The 20,202-nt window shown below is 41.1% G+C and overlaps 1 protein-coding gene across 2 annotated transcripts in view; it reads left to right on the forward strand.

The window, feature by feature from the left end:
- The first annotated feature begins 5,328 nt into the window (after nt 1–5,328).
- The window catches only part of znf516 (zinc finger protein 516), a 47,223-nt gene continuing 32,349 nt past the window's right edge, over nt 5,329–20,202 (forward strand). Inside the window, exon 1 of one of the 2 annotated variants that reach the window (XM_085365135.1) lies at nt 5,329–5,401. The gene's annotated coding sequence lies outside the window, so the exon portion shown is untranslated. Of the gene's footprint in view, nt 5,402–7,682; nt 7,973–20,202 lie in introns of those variants that run through there. The other variant, XM_085365134.1, reaches the window with a different exon arrangement.

The raw sequence follows: 20,202 nt of genomic DNA on the forward strand, positions 1-20,202 counted from the left end.
TGACTTCCTGTTTGCCTTGTGTAAGTCAGACATGGGATCCTCATATGGCTTCTGCAACACGCTCACACAATGACAAGTTGTAATGATGAAATCCAACCCTGTGATAGTCTATGTAGCCCCCACCTCCCCCTGATCGGTGCTTTTTGTCTTTTTTGTTTGCTCTTGCAGCACCTTGTTTCTGAACATGCATGGCTGCCTTTGAAAGAGCACACTGTACGTGTACTGTCTGCAGGGAAGGGTGAGCAGTAGTTTTGCTTGTAGGGATCATGCAGCTCTGTTTTTTTTTTTTCACTTGCACTTTTAGTCATCTTAAAATCCGTTTCATTAGTGTGTCTAATGTGTATGCATTCTTGCAGTGAGTGTAGGGCTGCACTTGCTCCTGCATCTGCAGCTGTGACTGTTCAGAAATTGTGTGTGTGTGTGTGTGTGTGTGTGTGTGTGTGTGTGTGTGTGTGTGTGTGTGTGTGTGTGTGTGTGTGTGTGTGTGTGTGTGTTTTAGAGTGATAATTCTGCTGAGAGGCAGGCAGACAGTACAGGGGAGGGTGAAGGAGGAGGAGGAGGAGGAGGAGGAAGAAGAGGAGGAGGAGGAAGAGGAAGACAATGTCAGCGCTGCAGTATGATCCTGTATCCATCAGGCTGCCTCCTGCAGTCACCGCTGCTTAAAATGCACTGCCACAAACACACACACGCATACACACACAGGAAATGGCCTCATTCAGTGTAGCACACAGTGCGCAGTTTCTCATTCCAGATGGGATTATGATGTTATTATTTCACGATTACATCAAATAACTATATTAACAACAGAACACAACCTGGGACTTCTCAATCAGTCACCTTCCCTTTATACAGAGAAGACTTTTCAACAACCCCCCTCCCCTGCCTGATACACCGATACACACCTCACCATTCCTGGTCTAACAACAGCAACAGGAGCCAGTCATTCACCTTAATATTCATCATCCCTCCTCGTGCCAGCAAATTAGCCATTACAAGCATGATTTAATGATGTTTGTGCTGTGATGCTAGAACATTAATGCTGATCCGGTGACGTAACACAGATTTGCATTCTATTGGGAGTTTTTTGTTTTTTGTTTTTTTTTTCCTTCCTCTTTGCAGGTGGATGTTCTGGCCCCAACTGAGAACAACATTTCTAAAATAGCATTGAATGATCACTCATGTGGGTGGATCCACCCTCACTTCCCCTCCCCACCCTATGGAATTTGATAAGTTGGAGAGGAAAGGTGGCCGACCAAAACAGAACAAGAGAGAGAGAGAGAGAAAAGGGAGGGTGGGAGAGTAGGGGTAGAATGAGAGAAATGTGAATTTTTAAAAAAAAGGAAGGGAGGGGAGGAGTGTAAGCAGGAAATAGATGAGATCCAAAAGCAGTGTGAGATCAAGTCAACAAGACCGAGAAAAAGAGAGAGAAAAGAGAGGGGCAGGGGGGGGCAGCACTTCCTCCTGTATGGCAGTCACAATGAAGAAGTAAGAGAATATAATCTTCCTAAATTCAAAATCATATGCAGCTGGTCTGGCAAGCTTTGTTTCATCACCTAAGAAGACAGAAAAGCTGCGAGCGGGTCACACGCAATTTACCATGAGGAAGAAAGAGAAATGGTTTCTGTACCAACAAGATTTATTTATTTCCAACCTATAAAAGACATTTGATTTCTCTCCTGGTCTGAGCAGAAGTGTCATCTGAGTCCAGAAGACGGTGTTATTTATTTATTTCAAAAGAGAGAATGCGATATATCCCCCATAAATATTTTACATTCTACAGCAAGAGGTGGGCTTCCTCCTGCTGCTCACAGATACTGTATGTGCTCACGGGCTGGTTAGGCAACAAAGCATCCCTCCACACCCCCACCCACCTACCCCAGCACTCCCCGAGGTATCTCCTTGAGGGTTCTCCTTGCACTCCTCTGCCAGCTGACAATTAGCATGCAGTTGCTAATGCACTAGGAGCTAATTGAGCACAAGGGGGCTGGAGGTGTCAGTCACTGGAGAAGGCTTGTATATGGGAGCATATACTAGAACTGCCATTTTAAGATAAGAAGGGATAAACTTGGAGAGGAATGTGGGTCACAGCATGAGGCAAATTAAAGTAAGACAGGTTAGCCCCCTACCAAAAATAGCAAATATTTATCACGTGTTAAATAGAGGAACAAAAAACCCCCAAAAAACAGATAATTTATTGCTTTGTGGGTGTGAGTCATATTTGCTGCTTACTGATGCTTGAAGTAAATTGTGGATTTCACATTCACGTTCTCCTTTTATTTGAAACTCTAGTTAGGTAATACAAATAAATAAATAAATAAACACTGATGCCACACACACTAATGTGAATCAGTGCTGGCTGGAGAACTGCACTATCACTGTGTTAAAACCAGGGGTAGCTATTATAAGAGCTGCCCCAAGCTCTGTGTGTGTGTGTGTGTGTGTGTGTGTGTGTGTGTGTGTGTGTGTGTGTGTGTGTGTGTGTGTGTGTGTGTGTGTGTGTGTGTGTCTGCCACGCATGCACAAGTAGATATGCATGCAGCACTTTGGAAATGCATGCATGCACTGTTTATCTAGATGTGCCACCAGTGCAATATTTATCAGAAATCCAAATCCTTTTTTTCTAAAAAGGTGAAGGTTCATTTGGGTATATTTAAAAAAAAAAGATTGGGTGCAGACTGAAGGGCAACAAACGACAGAGAAGCTTCTCTGCTGGCTCGTTCAGAGAGAAAAAGACAGAGAGGCAAAGAGGGGGGAGAGAGAGAGAGAGAAAAGAGGGAGAGGACACCTTGGTGATGTGTGTGTGTGTGTGTGTGTGTGTGTGTGTGTGTGTGTGTGTGTGTTTGGCCTGACATTCCCTCTGACTTGGAAAGCAGGAATGAAGAGAAAGGGAGGCTGTTTTAAAGACGGCTCTTCTTTAACAGGAAGTATCTGAACAGTGACTCACACGCTACATGGAGAGAGAGTATGGAGGCAACTACATGGAACTACATATCTCTAATGTGTGTGTATGATGAGTTATAAATATAAGTGGGATTGCATAAATATGCATAAAAAAATAACATGATAATAATGAACATCAATAGCGCTAGTGAATGTGTGTGTGCGTGCGTGTGTGCGTGTAAGGAAGTTTACATGCACTCTTGTGTTCTGGTTAAATCAAATTTAAAAAAATGGTGCGTTTTACTAAACAAATCTGTTAGCGTGTGCCAGAGGGGCTATCACTAATTCTCATGTGTTTAGCTCAGTGGATCACATTTCAACAAGGATACGATGCCTTACTCAAAAGCCTCAGTGTGCACGTTCTTTTGTATGCGCGCATTTGGATAGGAGTACTGCTTAATTCTGAGGAATAAGCGATGCGTATCTGGTTTATGATACACAAATGTCAAATGTATATAAGGATGTGTGGATTTCAGCGTCAGTGTGTGCAAGTTCTCAGCACACCACCCCCCCTATGGAGCTCTGGGGGTTTGCCTATACTAAGAGCAGTGCCTGCCATTACAATTCCAGGACTTGTCGCTGATAAGATGTCTGTGTATCTTAAGTCACTGGTATATCAGCAGTCAGCAACATGGCTCCCTCTCACTGCGTCGTGCTGAGCAAACAAGCCTGACCTCTGCGCAACACCCACAACAACACAGCAGAGTGACAGTTATTACACATGACTTCAGAGTACAATAAGCTACAGAGCATTTTGTTAGCAGTAGGGTTGATTTGCATAGTATTGTGATGTTTATGCCTGGACAATTAAAAAAAAAAAAACTTGCTCTGGTGGTTTAATGAAAAGCATTTTTTAAAGGTCCCACACTGATATACAGTTTTAAGTGTAATCACAATTGTTGGAACTGAATAAGCATGCGTGTCCACACTTTTCCACACCTTTGGGCTATCGCATTCATTTTTCATGCTTTTCCAGACTTTCCAGTCCTGCAAGGGAGGCACTGTTTACTCGTTCCTGTCTCACATTTTTTGGGGCATGTTTAAAAACAAAGAGAAAAAAGTGAGCCAATTAATCAAACAATTTCATTTTAACTAAATTTCAAAAAAATAGAACTAGCAGCGGTGTGTGTGTGTGTGTGTGTGTGTGTGTGTGTGTGTGTGTGTGTGTGTGTGTGTGTGTGTGTGTGTGTGTGTGTGTGTGCGCTGACAGTCATTGAATTTCTCCTATGTCTGTGTATTGGACTTTTTAGTATTGACCTCTCTGTGTTATTCTGTTTGTCTCTTCTACATGCGTGTGTATGTGTGTGTGTGTTTGTGCATGTGTTTGTGTAACAGGATTAACAACCTGCTTAACTTAAACCAGACTATAGTCATGCATTCCATCAAGAGGAAAAAGAAGAAGAAGATACACGTTGTAAGACTATCCTACCAGTTTTAAATCTTTAAACTGAGGGCAAATTCTGTCTGTAAATCGCTTGTATAGTTACCGTGTCAGGCTTATACTGGCTTTACCACAAGGACAAGTAAAACAAAACAAAACACTCAATGTTTAACAAGCAGAGAATGAGACAATATGCTGGCAGCATATTATCTATGTGTCGTTGTACAGTATGTAACAGCTGTGTTAAAAAAGGGAAAGAGGTTCTCTCAAGGTTAAACACACAATGTAGTTACTCAGATTTTGTTAACCATATGGTTAACAATATATATTTATATATATATATATTGGTTTATCTTACTGCAATATATATATATATATATATATATATATATATATATATATATATATATATATATATATATATATATATATATATATATATATATATATATATATATTGCAGTAAGATAAACCTTATCATCTCTATACTCTAGATAGATCTCAACAACATCCTGGATCAACTGTCAATATAATCAGACTCGACGGGAGAAGAGTGAAATTTCATCGGCACCTTGTGTCTTTATGTGTCGTGGCATTAAAAAACAAAACAAAACAAAAACCTGAGCGTTTTTCTAAGAAGTGGTTGGGTCGGGCAGTTTCACACTCCTGACGCACTTTTTTGAGTCCTTAGCAGTATCAACAACTTTTCGCTGATGAGACAATAGCAGATAGTTCCATTTAATGCGTGAGAAACCATTCGGTTGGAGAAGAGGGGTGTCAGGAAATTGCCAAAACACTCACCCAAAGACGAAGTCGAGCATATTTATTTTAAGTCACGAGCCTGTGTGATATGAACGGTAAGAGCTGAGTTTATGCATGTGTTACAAAAACGAAGCACAAGCGTGATGGTCGAGTGAAAGCGGAGAGGAAACCTTGCCCCCCCCCCCCACCTCACGGGACAGAATGGATTCGACCTACTCAATCATACTCTTCAGCATACACTGCAAAGAGCATGCTTTCACCTTTAGGATTGTCTGTGCTTCTTGAAGTCACCCTGGATTATTCTTTTGGATAACGCAGGTACGCACATCTCGTCTTTCCCTGCCTTTTAGACACATAGAAAAACACAGGGGCGATCTCGTCGGTGTTTGGATTTGGTTGTAGGTGGTATGCGATTGTCTGATCTAGATTTATAAATAGGTTACATGCAAGAAAGGGTGTAGTGGTTGGTTTAAATACATATGTATTTCTATATATATAACAGTGTGTGTGTATATATCGTGTATGGCTATCACAATGTAACATAACCAGAAGTATGTACAAGTGTGTATAAATTCTCCACTCTTTACAGATTTACAGACACTGAGTGAGTCACAGCAGTTTGATGATACTTCGAATTTGTGAGACTCCTCATACCTAATGTGATCCTTCAAAAAAAAAAAAAAAAAGGAAGGATAGAAAAAAGGGACTAAACCAAACTAACGCGTTTGAATAAAAGGTGGAGTACTTGGTTAATATGCTCCACCGACATCCTTCAGCTCAGGCAAACTTTCCATCAGCTCGACACACACACATACACACACACACACACTCATCTCTTCCTTGAGTAATGTTTTGGATAATAAACTCTATCATTGCAGCATCAGAAACACAGATGGCAGCTGTAGACTTCTGAGTAGTGTTAAAAAAAAGAGGCAGCTCAGAGGCTCAATACAGAAAACATCCAAGAGGAGGAAGAGGAGGAGGAACAGTTTCTCTCTCTCTTTTTTAGAGATTGTTTTATTCACACGGAGGGTGGAGGTGGACGTTAGGGAAGGGTGGGGGCAATATCCATATTAGGAAGCCGTGTCCTACATAATAGACATGGCACAACTGCCACTGAGCAAGGCACAGGTGCCGGGCAGCAGTCGGGGTCCGGTGGCTCTTTTAGACCTTACATATGAGGATCTGAAACCGCTGGAAGCTCTCTGGTGTGTCGCGTTTCTTCTTCTTTCAATCTCTGCGCCTGCTGAAGCTCTCACAATCTGCATGCGGGGTGTGTGCCCGTACGCGTGTGTGTTGGGGGGGGGGGGTTGATCGTGTAGTTCGTGTGAGATAGTGTAAGTAGGAGCTACTACTTGCCCCCCCGCAGTTGATGACACACACCTACAGGATGTGTGCCTGCTGTTATGGTAAAGGTTCACAATAGCACTAAGCTCCAACCGGGGGGGTTACTGCAAGACAATTGGGATGACTGAGGCTTGTTTCGCCTTGTTTCACATAACCGTGTACGTGACGTGTACATACAGGTGACTGTGATACAAAAATGAGGGAGTGTATGTGCGTGTGCAAAACTAAGCCCAGAACACCAGTGTCAAAGGGATTTCATACCAATATAACACACGAGCACATTTGCGCACGGGGGTCATTGTGAGATGAGCGTCTTCTTCACTAATCTGTACACTTTATCATTAATTGCCAATACACATGCGGGCGCCAGTTCACGTGTCCCTGATAGGAAGCGATGGACATACGTGAAAGCACGAAGAGTGGAATGTGCGTCCTCTGCGTGGGGGGCAGAGGTTTGGTGACACCGCGAGGACAAACTTTTTTTCTTCGCTTTTGTTCGCCTTCGATCTTGCACCTCACCGTTTCACAAACACAATCTCTCTCTCTCTTACACACACAGATGGGGCTTCTTTCCATGCACGGTGCGTTCAGGTGCTCTCATAACCTCTGCCATTCACATGCTAGAAAATGTGATCAGAAAGTAGTGTGTGGTGGTTTTAAAAGAGGAAGGATTTGTTGAATCTCGCTGTGACATGGGGGATGTTGCATGGCTTATGAAAAGATAGTCTGTGCGGACCAGCCTAGTGTGCTTCCTTTACTTGAAACGCATGCGAATTGTAGGAAATGGAGTGACTCAACGTGAAAAGTAACAAATACATGAAATTATTAATTTTAATGAAGTGACATCAAAAACTACAGGCTAATCTAAATCAACAATGCCCTGCGGAACCTTTATTTCCAATCACTCAATAAATGTCTTACTCAATGCAATCCGCAAAGTGACGTCTTCCAACGTTATCTGATCATTCTGTGTACAAAAGTTATTGACTCAAAAGACGAGCAGATGAGAGAAACCAGAAAATACAGAAACTATATAAATGCCTAAGCAAAAATAATTACCATTTAACTGGCTAGCACCTCTAACAACACACGCCATAATGTACACTATCTTTTAGAGCCGTATTCAACACACAGTAGTATTTGTTTACGTCGCTGCTAAATTTACTACATAATTCCAACCGTGTGTCACTTTATCCCTGAGTCATGACATATCCGACAACACCTAAAAGCATCAACAGCAGCGAAACGACAAGAGACAAGACAGACAGAGAGAAAGAAGCAGAGAGAGGAACCTGTACTGTGGTAGCTACAACACAAGGAGACAGGAATTCGGCCGAGATAATAATAATAATAATAGTAATCGTGCAGGATTGTGGCGAAGTTGATCAGCGGGCTGCTGTTGTCAGTCGCCGCACTGGCTCACACAGCGGGGTCTCCTCTGTATCTCTGCTGGATCTGGACTCTTGGACGCTTTAGGAAACCTGTACCCCCCGCCCCCTTTCTTTCTCCGACTGTTTGAGCTGCTCAGCGTTGTTTTAACTGGTGAGGAAGTGAGTTCACATAATTATTACTGTTTGTAATTTAGAGGGTGTGTTCGTGCTGGCTGGTCTTGCTACTACTACTACTACTGCTGCTGCTCCTGCAATCTTTGGCTGTTACACATTCTTTAGTTTGAAACCTTGTCATTTCCTTTAAGTGAGAGGCGAGAGAGAAGTGACTAAGAGAAGGTCAGTAAAAAAAAACCGGCATGTGCTACAGTGGAGATAAGGGTCATTTTGGGGAATGTTTGACTGATAAGTGGAACCTTGTGGCTAGGAAAAGCAACAACAACAAAAAGAAGAAGTAGAAGCCAACATAATCCTGTGATACACTTAGGAATGGTGCTATGCAAATAGTAGGCAAAACTGACATCCCAAAGGAGCTTCACGGGGATATTAGAACTATATCATAAAACACTTTCAAACGTCTTAATGGTAGCAGTAAGTGTAAATGATAGCTGCACTGTAGGTGATAAAGGAGGATAAAACAAAATCAATAAAGTGATGCATATTATAAGGGGTTGTAAAGAAAGTTGTCACTGGAGACAGTTATGTAAAAGCATAGTTTGCAGTAGAGATAGAGGAGAAAGTGTGCGCATGCATGGCAGTGTGCACATGTGCCAAAACAGGCTCACCTTCCTGCTTTGTAGTTTGAGCAATACAGATGATGAAAAAACACACAGGGAGGGAGGAGGGGGGTAGCTGTTCTCTTTATCTGCTGGTGTAGGAAGTTTGACTTCAAATAGGAGCCTAAATAATGGTGGCTTTGTATCGAGTGGAGTTTCCACACACACACACACACATGCGTATACACCAAATACTGTGATATTCAGCTGTTCCCTACAAGTAAGAAAATTTTGGCAAAAGGGTTGTGTTCCCTTCACTGTCCCCCGCTACAACGGCTTTGTTTCTAATTGTGCACGGGACTCTCAGCTGCCAGTTTTCTCTTGTCTATTTTCTTTGAGATTGACTTTCTGTGGCATACTGTTTTCCCCTGTAGCTGTTGAAAGATACAGCATTTTTCTTCTGTGTAAGGGTCACACACACAAACACATACAGAAAGAGAAAGAAGTAGAGAGCGGAGGGAGCGAACAAGGGAGGAGGGAGGAAGAGAGGCAGAGTGTGTTGTTTTGCAGACAGGATTACATTGTCTCCCCCATGTTAGATTTCAGACATTATGTTAAATATTTCTAGGCCTGCGACTCTCGCCCTGTGCTCGTGCCAGCAAATATAACACCCTGCAGCACGGCACAACAACAATAAATTATCTAACTTCCCCAAATTGACTGTTAGATAATAAATAGCAGTTACGTGTGATCTGAGTCTCATGGATACTAACAAGAATAGGTGTGATAGGCAAACAGATTTAGTCAGTTATGGAGGGGGGTGTTTGGGGAAAAAAGTAGTTTTTCTGAATGTTTAATTGATTTTTTTTTTGTTTGTTTAGTTTTTTTCCTTTTCTTAATCCAAGAGTGAAGGAAAAGCTGTAAACAGGATTAGCTGACGAGTTCAGCGTTGGGGGTATTATTTTTTCTTAGAAGGTTATGTCATAGAAGTAAATAAGCAGTGACGTCACTTGTTGACCATCGCAGCAGAGTGAAAGAGGAACATGACCTGTGTTTAAATGTGAATTATGACGGTTCATCACTTGACTAATACAAATGTAAGTCATGTTCAGGGAGTTGAGAACTTTTTGGAAAGCACAGATGCCTCACATTCACAAACAAGTCCCCGGAGAGCTTATGCATGGCTCGAGTGAAGCCTTTGTGTTTGATTGCCTTCCACCTGCGTGTCTTTGCATAAACCGAAGAAGTGCTGCGTATATCTTCAGTAGAACTGCCTGTCTGTCGCACGTAGTTTGTGCACTCAGTTTTCCATCCCTGTGCTTATCAAGATCAAACTCTGAGCCATACCTTGACTTTTTATCTTACCCTGACACTTTTTTTTTAATTTGTAAAGTTCATCCAGCCCCTAACTCCTCCCCTCCTGTTCTTCCTGTATCTGTGGGAGTAAAATTAGCAATTAAATTTTTTTTTTTTTGGAGTGGGGGTTTGTATTGTCCCTTCAGAGTGTAGAAGTGTTTTATTGGTGTGGCGAGAAACAATGAGGACAAGGCAGGGCTTTGTGGTGGCAGAAATGCATTTTTAACCCATGTGAATGAATGGCGCCTCACATTCCACAGCAGCAGGCCCTTTACTGAATGGCAGCACTAACTCGGCTGTTTTCATTACTCATTACTGCCTTGTGCCTTTTCACCATGTACAGAGTCATTTACCTTCACCACACTGGAGGGGGGTTAAACACTATACAGACTCTTGTTTATAGTCGATTTTCAGAACTGGACATGGGGTAAAACTTATGATTTGCCTAACTGTCTCTTGCTCAACAATCAGTATTAAAGCTGCTCTAGGATATAGACATTAAGAAAGGATGAACTGATAATGTTCAGTGGGAAAGTTCTGCTTGTAGTGATATAATGTGCATGATCTATTGTGACTTTTTAGCTCAGTGTTTTGTCTGTCTGGCCTCGAGCTTTATTGTTCCACTTCATTGTTGATGCTCTCATTGAGTCATTTCCAGCATAGACCTTAAGAGAAAAACTTCATAAATAGTCAGTGTAAAGAGCAAATCATTGGCTAAAAAAAGTGTATATTTTTCTTATGAACTGATGGGAAGTAAAAAAAAAAAAAAGAGTCGGCAAGAAACATGAATGTTCCTCTTCATAAGCAGGGTGCACAGATTTAAAACAACAATAATAATCCCTGTTAGTATCTTTTTCAGAAAATGGCAATGGCTTAAGTGTCTAAATCTTTTAGTAAAGACCTTTGTAAAAATCCTTTTTCCCTGTAATACTGGGGTGTGAGCATTCTCTGTTGGTGGTATCTAAGACCTTGCTGAATTCACAGAGAATGGTTCCAAAGCTGGCTAATTGTGTTGTCCTGCATACACAATTCGTAAATCCGATCCATTCAGTCCATTTTCCACTGTAATTACTACCCTGCTTTGACCGTACTTTCTCATCTCTGTCCCAACCGTTCGTGGTAATGTTGTGTGGTTTGAAACTATAATTGATATGAAAGGAAAAAAAGTAATCAAATCAGAGGACAGATATGTTTTTGTGCAGAGGCATATAGTCTGAAGTCATTCCGTGTGCCCTGCTGCCCCCCCCCCCCCCCCCCCCTTTCCCTCTCTCAGCTCTTCCTTGTTATGTTTTAGATCATATCAGCGCTTTTTACATGAAAGCAAACATGTACGCATCTGCCTTTACATGGTTAAGTAACTTTGTGACATGCTGAAGTTGGATTGGAGATGGGCAATGATGAACGCAAAAACAATTTTCTGGTATGAATCAGAAATGGAAGAGGAAAAAAATCAAACAATTTATTGTCTTTTTACTGGTGCTCCACAGCCACATCATTTTAATACGGGGTCTAGTGTCTATTCTCTGGTGATGGCATTGATTCCCTGCTACATGGTGGGGGTTTCCACTCTGAAAGGGCAGTCTCTCTGTGTTAGCCTAGAAACACCAAGCTCCTGGATTAAATTATAAATGAGCCCTCCGTGGGAAACGTATTGCTTACTGCTTAGGATAATCAGAAGGAATTTTGCATTTGCTGTCATCCTACACATTTCCAGTGGATGTTTTGTCCTCTCTACTAACTTCTGTTCCTGTGGTGCCCACAGTTTTCTTAAAACTTTTGATAACAGGTGTGCAGTTAATCCCTTTATTCCAATTGCACCTGCACCCTCTACCCCCTCCCGTATGGATCAATACAGTCTGTGCCAAGCCAAGCAGCATTGTCCAGGTACTAAACTGTGAAGACAGATATCTGTCTAAATTAGACCCAAATAAAATGATGTAGTAATCAGGGGATTAAGATAGGAGAGGGGTTAAGGGGTTAGAGCTGGTGGGGGGTAGGGAGGGGATTTAGGCACAGGCCATTTTAGTCATCTACTCATAGTGTTGGGGTGGGGAGAGAAAGACAATGGTGTGTTTTTTTGTTTTTGTTTTTTTGTTTTTAAATTAAGTACGCATCCATTCAGCAAAGTGTGATCTTCAGACTTGGGAAGGATTCACTTTTTCCCACCTAAAGTTTACTAATGCAGTGGTGGAAAACCCCTCTGAGACAGCAAGCCCTAATAGGAGTGAATAACTTCCCTTTGAAAGCCATATATAGATTTTTTTTTTTTCCAGAAAGAAACCCAGAAAAACCCAGTGTGCACATTTATATAGAGTACATCTGGCACAGCTTACTTTATATCTATCCTTACTAGGGTTACTGATACAATAATGGCAGAGCACAGTTCCCTTCATAAACTAGCTGAAGCTGGTTTAGGTGGGTGTAGGTGCAACCTACAGTAATGATTTTCAACTAAATTCCACATTTTTCATGACATTTTAATACTGTCATTTGCACACATCCACTGAGAGTCTAATGGAAACTGTTTGTGACACAAGGTAGCATTTTTAGTCATTGAGAGATTGCTCATTTCCAAAGTATTTTAGTGATGTTAGGAGTAGTTAGTGTGAGGGGTTCCTCTTACTGCAATGTATTTAGTTATTTTTTTACTCAGGTTATATATAAAGTATCTATTTTTATATGTTTACTCTTTTCTTCTTAGGTATAAGCTCCCCAAGAACACATACGTTTGTTTCCATTTTAAATAATGAAATCAACAGCGTAACCCGTGTGTGTATTTGCATGTGCTTTTTATACCTGATGGTAAGAGCTGGATCTTTGGTTCTTGGTAAAAAGAAAAAACAAACAAATAGAATAAAATAACTAAATTAGTACAACACCCCCCTGAAACAGGTCAATTTGAGCTTTTAAAATTTAATACAAATCCTATATTTCCATACTTTGTAGTGCAAAATAGAAAGTACACTAAAATAATGTTAGCAGGCATTTGCAATTGCTGCTGGCAGCCTTAGCTAAATATGGCAGCTCATCCTACTAAACCTAGCAAACAAACATTTTTAAAACATCATCTCCATACCTGAGCTATGTGTGTTGTGTGTCTAATAAGCCTGGTTGCCCTGATACAAGAGCCAAATGCATGCCATTTACAAAGCATGGCAAAGTTTTCTCTTCTCTTTTTCTAGCAGCCATGCTAACTCTACATGCTAACATTAGCCTTCTGCTCTTGAGGCAAAACTTGTTAAAAACTTCAATTAGCGAACCCAAACCTCTACAGGACTCGCGCAGGATGAACCAGATATTAAATAGAAAAAGATATAACAGTCGGACTGTTATATCGACTGCTAAACCAGTGTGTCATACATTTGCGCTACATTGTACCTTTTTGACACGTGTAGGTGTGTGCCAGTATTTTTGCAGTTTTCCACCACTGACAGTTTGCCTGGTCTGATTAGCGCTATTGCTGATACTCCTACTAGTTGCCCTAATAAATAATATTTTCACCAGCTGTGAGTAGGCTGGGACCATCACTGAAATCAGGGGTGGGCCCCGCTGATGATCTGATGATCAGTGTTGGATATCGACTCCATTTATCAGTGCCGCCATTTATTAGCGGACGACGCTCACAGCAGGGTTGGGCCTGTAGGGATGCAAGCAGTGTTGCAGAGTCTTGTCAGTGCATAGATTTCTTCAGTTACAAAGAGTGGGATGTGTTGGAGAGTTTTTGCAGAAAATCTGACTCTTGCTTCAGTTCAAACACAAGCTCCTTTGCCACATTACAAGCCACATTGTCCATCACCGTCACTCATGTTGATTTTCCGCCTTACGCATTATTGACGATACAATGAAATAACAACCAGGAGCAACGCAGCGCTGAGCTGACTGCGCTGGATTCATTAGCGGCACTTATCAGGTTTGAGCTGACATAGTGATCATAGTTAATAGATTTCTGCCTGCGTCCATGAACCGAAGCTTGGCATTGTTGCTGTGATTGCTGCTGGATTAAAGAAGAGAAATAAGCTTAGCTGAGAGAAACAGCCCAGAGGACCACGTGGCTATGATTGGGGATTCAGAGAGAGAGAGAAGAGGAGAGGAACGGCAGTCTTTGTCCAGCCCAGATGTCACTGTAGTAGACTGCCCTTATTGATCTGCTGCTTTACACAAACACACACACATATCCTGCACACCACTCACATACACGGTCTAATTAGATAGCAATACAAAGGAAATTTAAGAAGTGAGACCTTCAATTTGGCTACATAAACACCATTTACTGCTGATTTATTACTTACTTTACATTGAAATATGTGTCTCGTTATAGAATATTCTTTTGTGCGTAAGCATACATCAGTTGAAGAATATTTTGAAATATCTCCATCTCTGCATTCTTTCTACCTTGCCTGGCCTGGTTTTTATGTCTGTCCTTTTTTAAGGTTTGATAAACCAAGACGACACAGTCACTTAGCATGTAGGTATCTGTGTGTGTTTCACAGGGCTCGGCAGGGAGGGGACGCAGCACCCAAACTTAATCCAAACTCACAGCAGCCCAGAGGGCATTAAGGGTGGGTGGGGGGTTGGGTGAACCCATTCCTAAGAAGAGAGGTTCATTTTTTAACATACCCATTCCCTGCCGTCTAATAAACACACTAAATGGGGATGCAAGTGCCTACAGAAATTTTTAAGAACCCCATTGCTTACATGTACAGGTTCAGATTTTTTTAAGGCTTGATTTCTTTGGAAAATTCACCACAGTCCAAAAAAACTTATATGCAGGGAAGAAGTTAAGAATAGGTGACTTCCACTTGGGCAGCACAGACAAAGAAAATGCCACTTATGGGAACTAAAAATGCAAACATAAAAAAAGAGGAAGTTATGAATAACCACTTTAAAAGTAATTGTTTTACTTCTTGCCACACTGTCCCTACACATACACACACCTCCTCATTAACTACTGTTGTCGCTCCATTCTTATATATAAAAAAAACTTTAAATACCACACACTTTAAAGTCTGCTGTCTACTTCTCCACTTGACTTGATCCATCTTAAGTGCCCCATATTTACTACTACATTGCTAGCAACGTCTATTAGTTAGAAGAAGTCTTTTTGGGGGGGAGGGGGGACACAGAATCAGAGAGAAAATGGAAGAGGAGTGGATGTAGTTAGTCCAGATTGAAGGCCAGTGATGTTACATGTCTGACTAACTTAGGGAAACAAGCTGGAAATGTCTCCAGGCTACTGCAGCTAATCATTCAGCCCACAGAGGAACTGATCGTTAGCCACTGATGTCAGCCTAACCTTGCCACGATGTTTTCTAGTGAGTTGTGTTTGTATGTGTGTGCGTGCGGGTTGTGGGGGTTATAGATGGAAAGATGGACTTTACTCTGTTTAAAAAAACAAAAACAAAAAACAAACAAACAAATGCTGATCATAATGGATGAGGAACCGCCTCCTGCTGAGGGAATATAACATAAAAATACAACAATTGCTGTAACAAACTCCCCAAATGTTCATGTTTTACTTTTTCTCAAAATGAATCAATAGAATGAATAACAAGAAAGAGCAAAGAAACAAAAACAGAAAAACATCCAAATTTGGGTAATATTTACTCTGAGACCACTATCTATTCAACTATAGCAAAATTAAAGCCCTCTTGGAGAAGAGGGACAGTCATAGAACAGTGATTACATCATCTCTGAGGCACTGAGGAAGTAGGACCAGGAGGTGCTCTGGGTCAAGCAGGCGTCAGGTTCACTGAGGACAGAGGTGAGGGGGAAGAGGGTCGCCCAAAGACTAGCCAGCTCACCCGAAATCTCAGTGTGGCTCAGACATCCAGGTGAATTGCAAGCATGCATGCGTGATGAAATCAATCTGGATGCAGATTGGAGGCCATGTGCGTGTCTGTGATCTGCTCTCGAGGATTCTCCTGTACATGGAAGGAGAAGGGAAAACAACCTTATCACTTTAACTTTTTTTTATCTTTCTGTGTCTGTTCCATATGGCTGGTAGGTTATAGTTTGCAGTCAGAAGTAGCACAAATACTGAAGCGTTGTTATGACTGGGAGTGACATACGTTGCATTGTGTGCTCTTTCAAGTGAGACCAGCTGAAGATGTAGAGACTAGTTGAGCTCTTTGCCTATGTTTGTCTATTTCTTAGATCAAACTATTATGTAATATTAAAAGTAAAGTTCGCTTTCAAGAGGAAAAAAAGTTACTAAAAGATTTTTTTTTTGTCTCCCAAGGGAACAATGAGAAGTCTAACAAATATCCTCAGGTGCTGCCACTTGAGTTAGCATCAGTTGGGACTAAAGACTACAAATCTGACAATATGAAAAAGAAAGAAAGAAATGGATGTATGAAAATTGAAAGAAGTGATCTGACTTAATCAGCTACTGAGCCTGCTTGAGTGTTTGAGGCTATTAGCTGGAGGCAACATTACCTCCTACTAACATCACACACATCATTCTGGACAGTCGGTGGCAAAGTTGCCTTTGTGTGAAAATTTGGGAAAAACTTTGTGTAGATTAAAAAAATCTGCAGCTTCAGTGGTTTTCATTTTTAGTATTCATTTAGTAATATCACAGTTATAACTGTATTTAATCTTTGACAGCATCATATCCAGTGCATTTAGCCTGTTAAGAACAGAAACCTGTTTTTGGTCTCCCATTGTGTTTCCTGGTTGCTGTCTGCTTTTTACCTCTGTTCCCAGCTGTCTCTCTGTTCGTCTGTTGCTCCGGGCCTTGCAGTCAACTACACAGGAAAGAAGAGACCAAAGATAGGGAGCTTTTTAGCACCCCCTCCCCACCTTCCCCCCCACCCCCCATCCACAACACACAACCCTAACACCCCAACATCCACAGCTACTAGCAGCAGATGCAACAACACTCTTGACGCTTTGTAAAGAATCCCTCAGCACACAGACAGCCTCCCTTTAGCTATCTGCCTGGCCTCAGTGCCCTGTTCCTACATTGTATCCAGATGTGAGGAGGATGGTTGAAGGGAGGAAGGTAAAAGGGCCCCTGGTACTGCCCTCCCCAGCCCTAGACCATGCCAGCTAATCCCATCCCAATAGCAAAGATTTATTAACAAACTCCCTGCTAATAAGAAATGAGGCCAGCAGAGCAAATACCCCAGATTTTCATTTCAATATTTGCACGTTTAAATGCTGCACATAGCAACAAACAGCGCAGTGGCCGTTTCTGCTCTTTTACCCTAAAACTAAAACCGAGGAGATGAAAATCTGTTGCTCTTAAATACAACTGGCTGCGATCATCTAATCCCTGGCTGCAGACCTCTATTTAAAGAGCGTAGCCGCTAATCCCATCGGATTATACCTGACCAACTGTACAAAATCACCTAATTAATAGTCTTAAGGATGGTCACAAAAGGCGGGCTTCCCTTGAAAATAAGACCTTAATAAATCATACAAAAAATCTGACCCATATACAGAGTCATAATCTCGGGCATAATCTCAAACACAGAAACAGGAGACTCAAGGTCAGAACTCCTCATGGTCAGGACTCGTCTAGAAACTAGAATCTGGAAGTGGGTCAAAAAACTCCCAAAACATTTTAATGCAGTAAATGCATTACTTTACACTGAATCATACTGAGACCACTGTGAGATGTAAATTCCCCCTTAAACCACTGCTATAGTTGTGCTATCTGTAACGTCGTACTGGCTTACTGCTGTACATATACTGATATGACTCCTTTAAATGCATATTGATTTTTTTTAAATTTGGTTTGTGTCCCAGAAGCAGGTGGTGTACTCAGATTTAAGTATCTGGGCAGCAAGCTCTGTGCCATGAGAGGTAGAACTAAGGAGGAGGTTTTACGGAGCTGTGTGGGTGAATTAGAGTACTTGTATGAGCAAAAAAAATCAGTTTGGGCCAAATTTAAGTTCAAATTTAGAACTTCTGTTTCTATTTTCAAACGTCAATGGAATTGTTATGGGCAGCTTAAAACAAGTGCTGCTACTAAATGTGTGGAACTAATTTAGACTGCCTTATTAGATCAGTTCAGTGCATGAGGTATTGGTTAATTCTACAATAAATACGTAATTAATTAGGCTGCATCACACTGGAAATATAAGCAACTAGTTTTCTTATAGTGATGGGATTTCCAGCTCTTTTTAGAGATCCGGCTCTTTCGGTTCGGCTCACTAAAAAGAGCCGGCTCTTTCGGCTCCGAACCGGCTCTTCAGGTTGTTTTGTTGCTTTAATTAATTTATTATTAACAATAATATAAAATTATGCACAAAAGCAATTACTAACATAAAAACAAGTGGTTTTATTTATATATGTTTATATATAAATATATGCGGTGGCCCCTAGAGACAAAACACGTACAAACTCCAAAACACATTTCTAGCATGAACTGAACTTCCAAAGCCGAGCTACTAGATCACTTAAATTACACAATTGAAAGCATGTGTGTATTGTTTGTGTATTTATACACAGGCACTCATATATATATTCAAATAATTTAAAAAAAAGTTCATTTACCTGTTATTACCACACACCAAATCCGGTCGTTGGTACTTGCTGGCTTGTGTAGCCACAAGATAACAAAGGCTCAACACTGCGCCCAGCATCCTGGAGCACTTCTGTTGTCTTTTGTACGTGTTTTGAGTTTTTATGTGCTTCTGAGTTTTTACGTGCTTCGGAGTTTGTACGTGTTTTTACGTGTTTTGGAGTTTGTACGTGTTTTTACGTGTTTTGGAGTTTGTACATGCTTCAGAGTTCGTACGTGATTTGAAGTTTGTATGTGCTTTGTCTCTAGGGGCCACCGTAAATATACTTTTATTTATTCACTCCACATAAAATGTAATAAATAAATCATATAATACAAAAATCAACTATTCACATTTCAAGTTTTAACTATTTAAATTTTCAGCTTTTTCCTTTCACAAATTTAAAGTGAAAAGAACACAAAACACTGCAAACCACAACACAATTAAATATAAATTATAATATGAAAACTAAAAGAACATGCATATTCTCTGTCATATGGACCTGCATGAATAAACTTTCTCAATCCTTTATCATCTGCAACTGAAAATAGTTGTGGATGATTACTATACCTTTCTAATGTTGTTGTCCCTGCCTCTTTCTCTCTCTCTGGCTCTGTTCCTGTGCTACTGAGTGTAACTACCGCCCCTCCCCCCTCCGCCCAGCATAAAGCACAAGGCTCGCGTGCAGAGTGAAGCGGAAAAAAAGTGCGAGCGAGAGGCTGAGAGAAAGGAAAAAAAAAAAAAAAAGAAAACCCACGTGACGGCTCGCGATAAGGAGTCGGCTCGCGTCGTTCACGTCAAAGAGCCGGCTCTAAGAGCCATTTCGTTCGCGAACGACCCATCACTATTTTCTTAGTCTCTTGCCCTGACTCTTTCCAATGCTTCCACATTATTGTCCACGTGTACGACCACATATATGATCCTAAACTATATTTGTTGCTATGACAGTGCCATATTTTTTTTTTCCTTTTTGTATGGTAGAGCCCTGCTTATCTTGAATTGATATTATTGCAAATGCAGGTTTATCAGCAGACTTTGTGTCTGCCTCCATGTGTTTATGTTTCTTATTAGAAGTTAGCTGTGTCCATTTTTAGTAACCCATCCTGCCATCTTCAGTCAGTACAATGTGTTGTGTAAAGTTGTCCACTGGTGCGGTTTGGAGAGGGGGACTGTGTGTAATCCTCAATCCTCTGTCCCTCACTTCATGTGTGAGCTGTTGCTTTTTAGCAGTGGTTAGGTGGCTGGTTGCCTGGTTTAAATGGCCTGGGTAATGCAAGCAGCTCCCACTGGAGGTTTCTGATCTCTTTAGGGAAAGCTGTGCAAACATCACTGTTTGATGCAATATTTGCCTTCTCCTATATTATCCTCAGCTGCCTGTCCAATTTAATGACTCAACATTAAGTGGTGAGCTGCGTCAAGCTGCTACAATTAAGAATTTGGGCTTTTTCTCAGACTTTCATTATCAGAATACAAAATTGATTGTTCACTGAAAAGAAGACTTGATGGGTAGATTGCTACAACTACATAACTTGAATGGTTATGGCTAAGCACATAACTCTAACCCTTCGTTGTCTTAGAGTTTTTCTTTAATATAATATACAGTCATCTTGGTGCGATAGACAAAACTTAATTCAAATTCAGTCAGATATCTCCTGGAAGTTAAAGAGTTCATCGAGATCGAGCACAGGCAAAGCTGCCAGACAGCCTTTTTTTCTACAGTTTGACTTGACCTTCAGGAGGTTTTTCATCTTACATTTTTAAAAAAGTTAACACAATAGAAAGGTATGGAACACAGTGAGTTA

The sequence above is a fragment of the Diplotaxodon limnothrissa genome, linkage group LG11 (assembly GCF_057381915.1).
Source record: "Diplotaxodon limnothrissa isolate DT_005_m linkage group LG11, D_limnothrissa_male_GT1.1, whole genome shotgun sequence".
NCBI classification, from domain to species: domain Eukaryota; kingdom Metazoa; phylum Chordata; class Actinopteri; order Cichliformes; family Cichlidae; genus Diplotaxodon; species Diplotaxodon limnothrissa.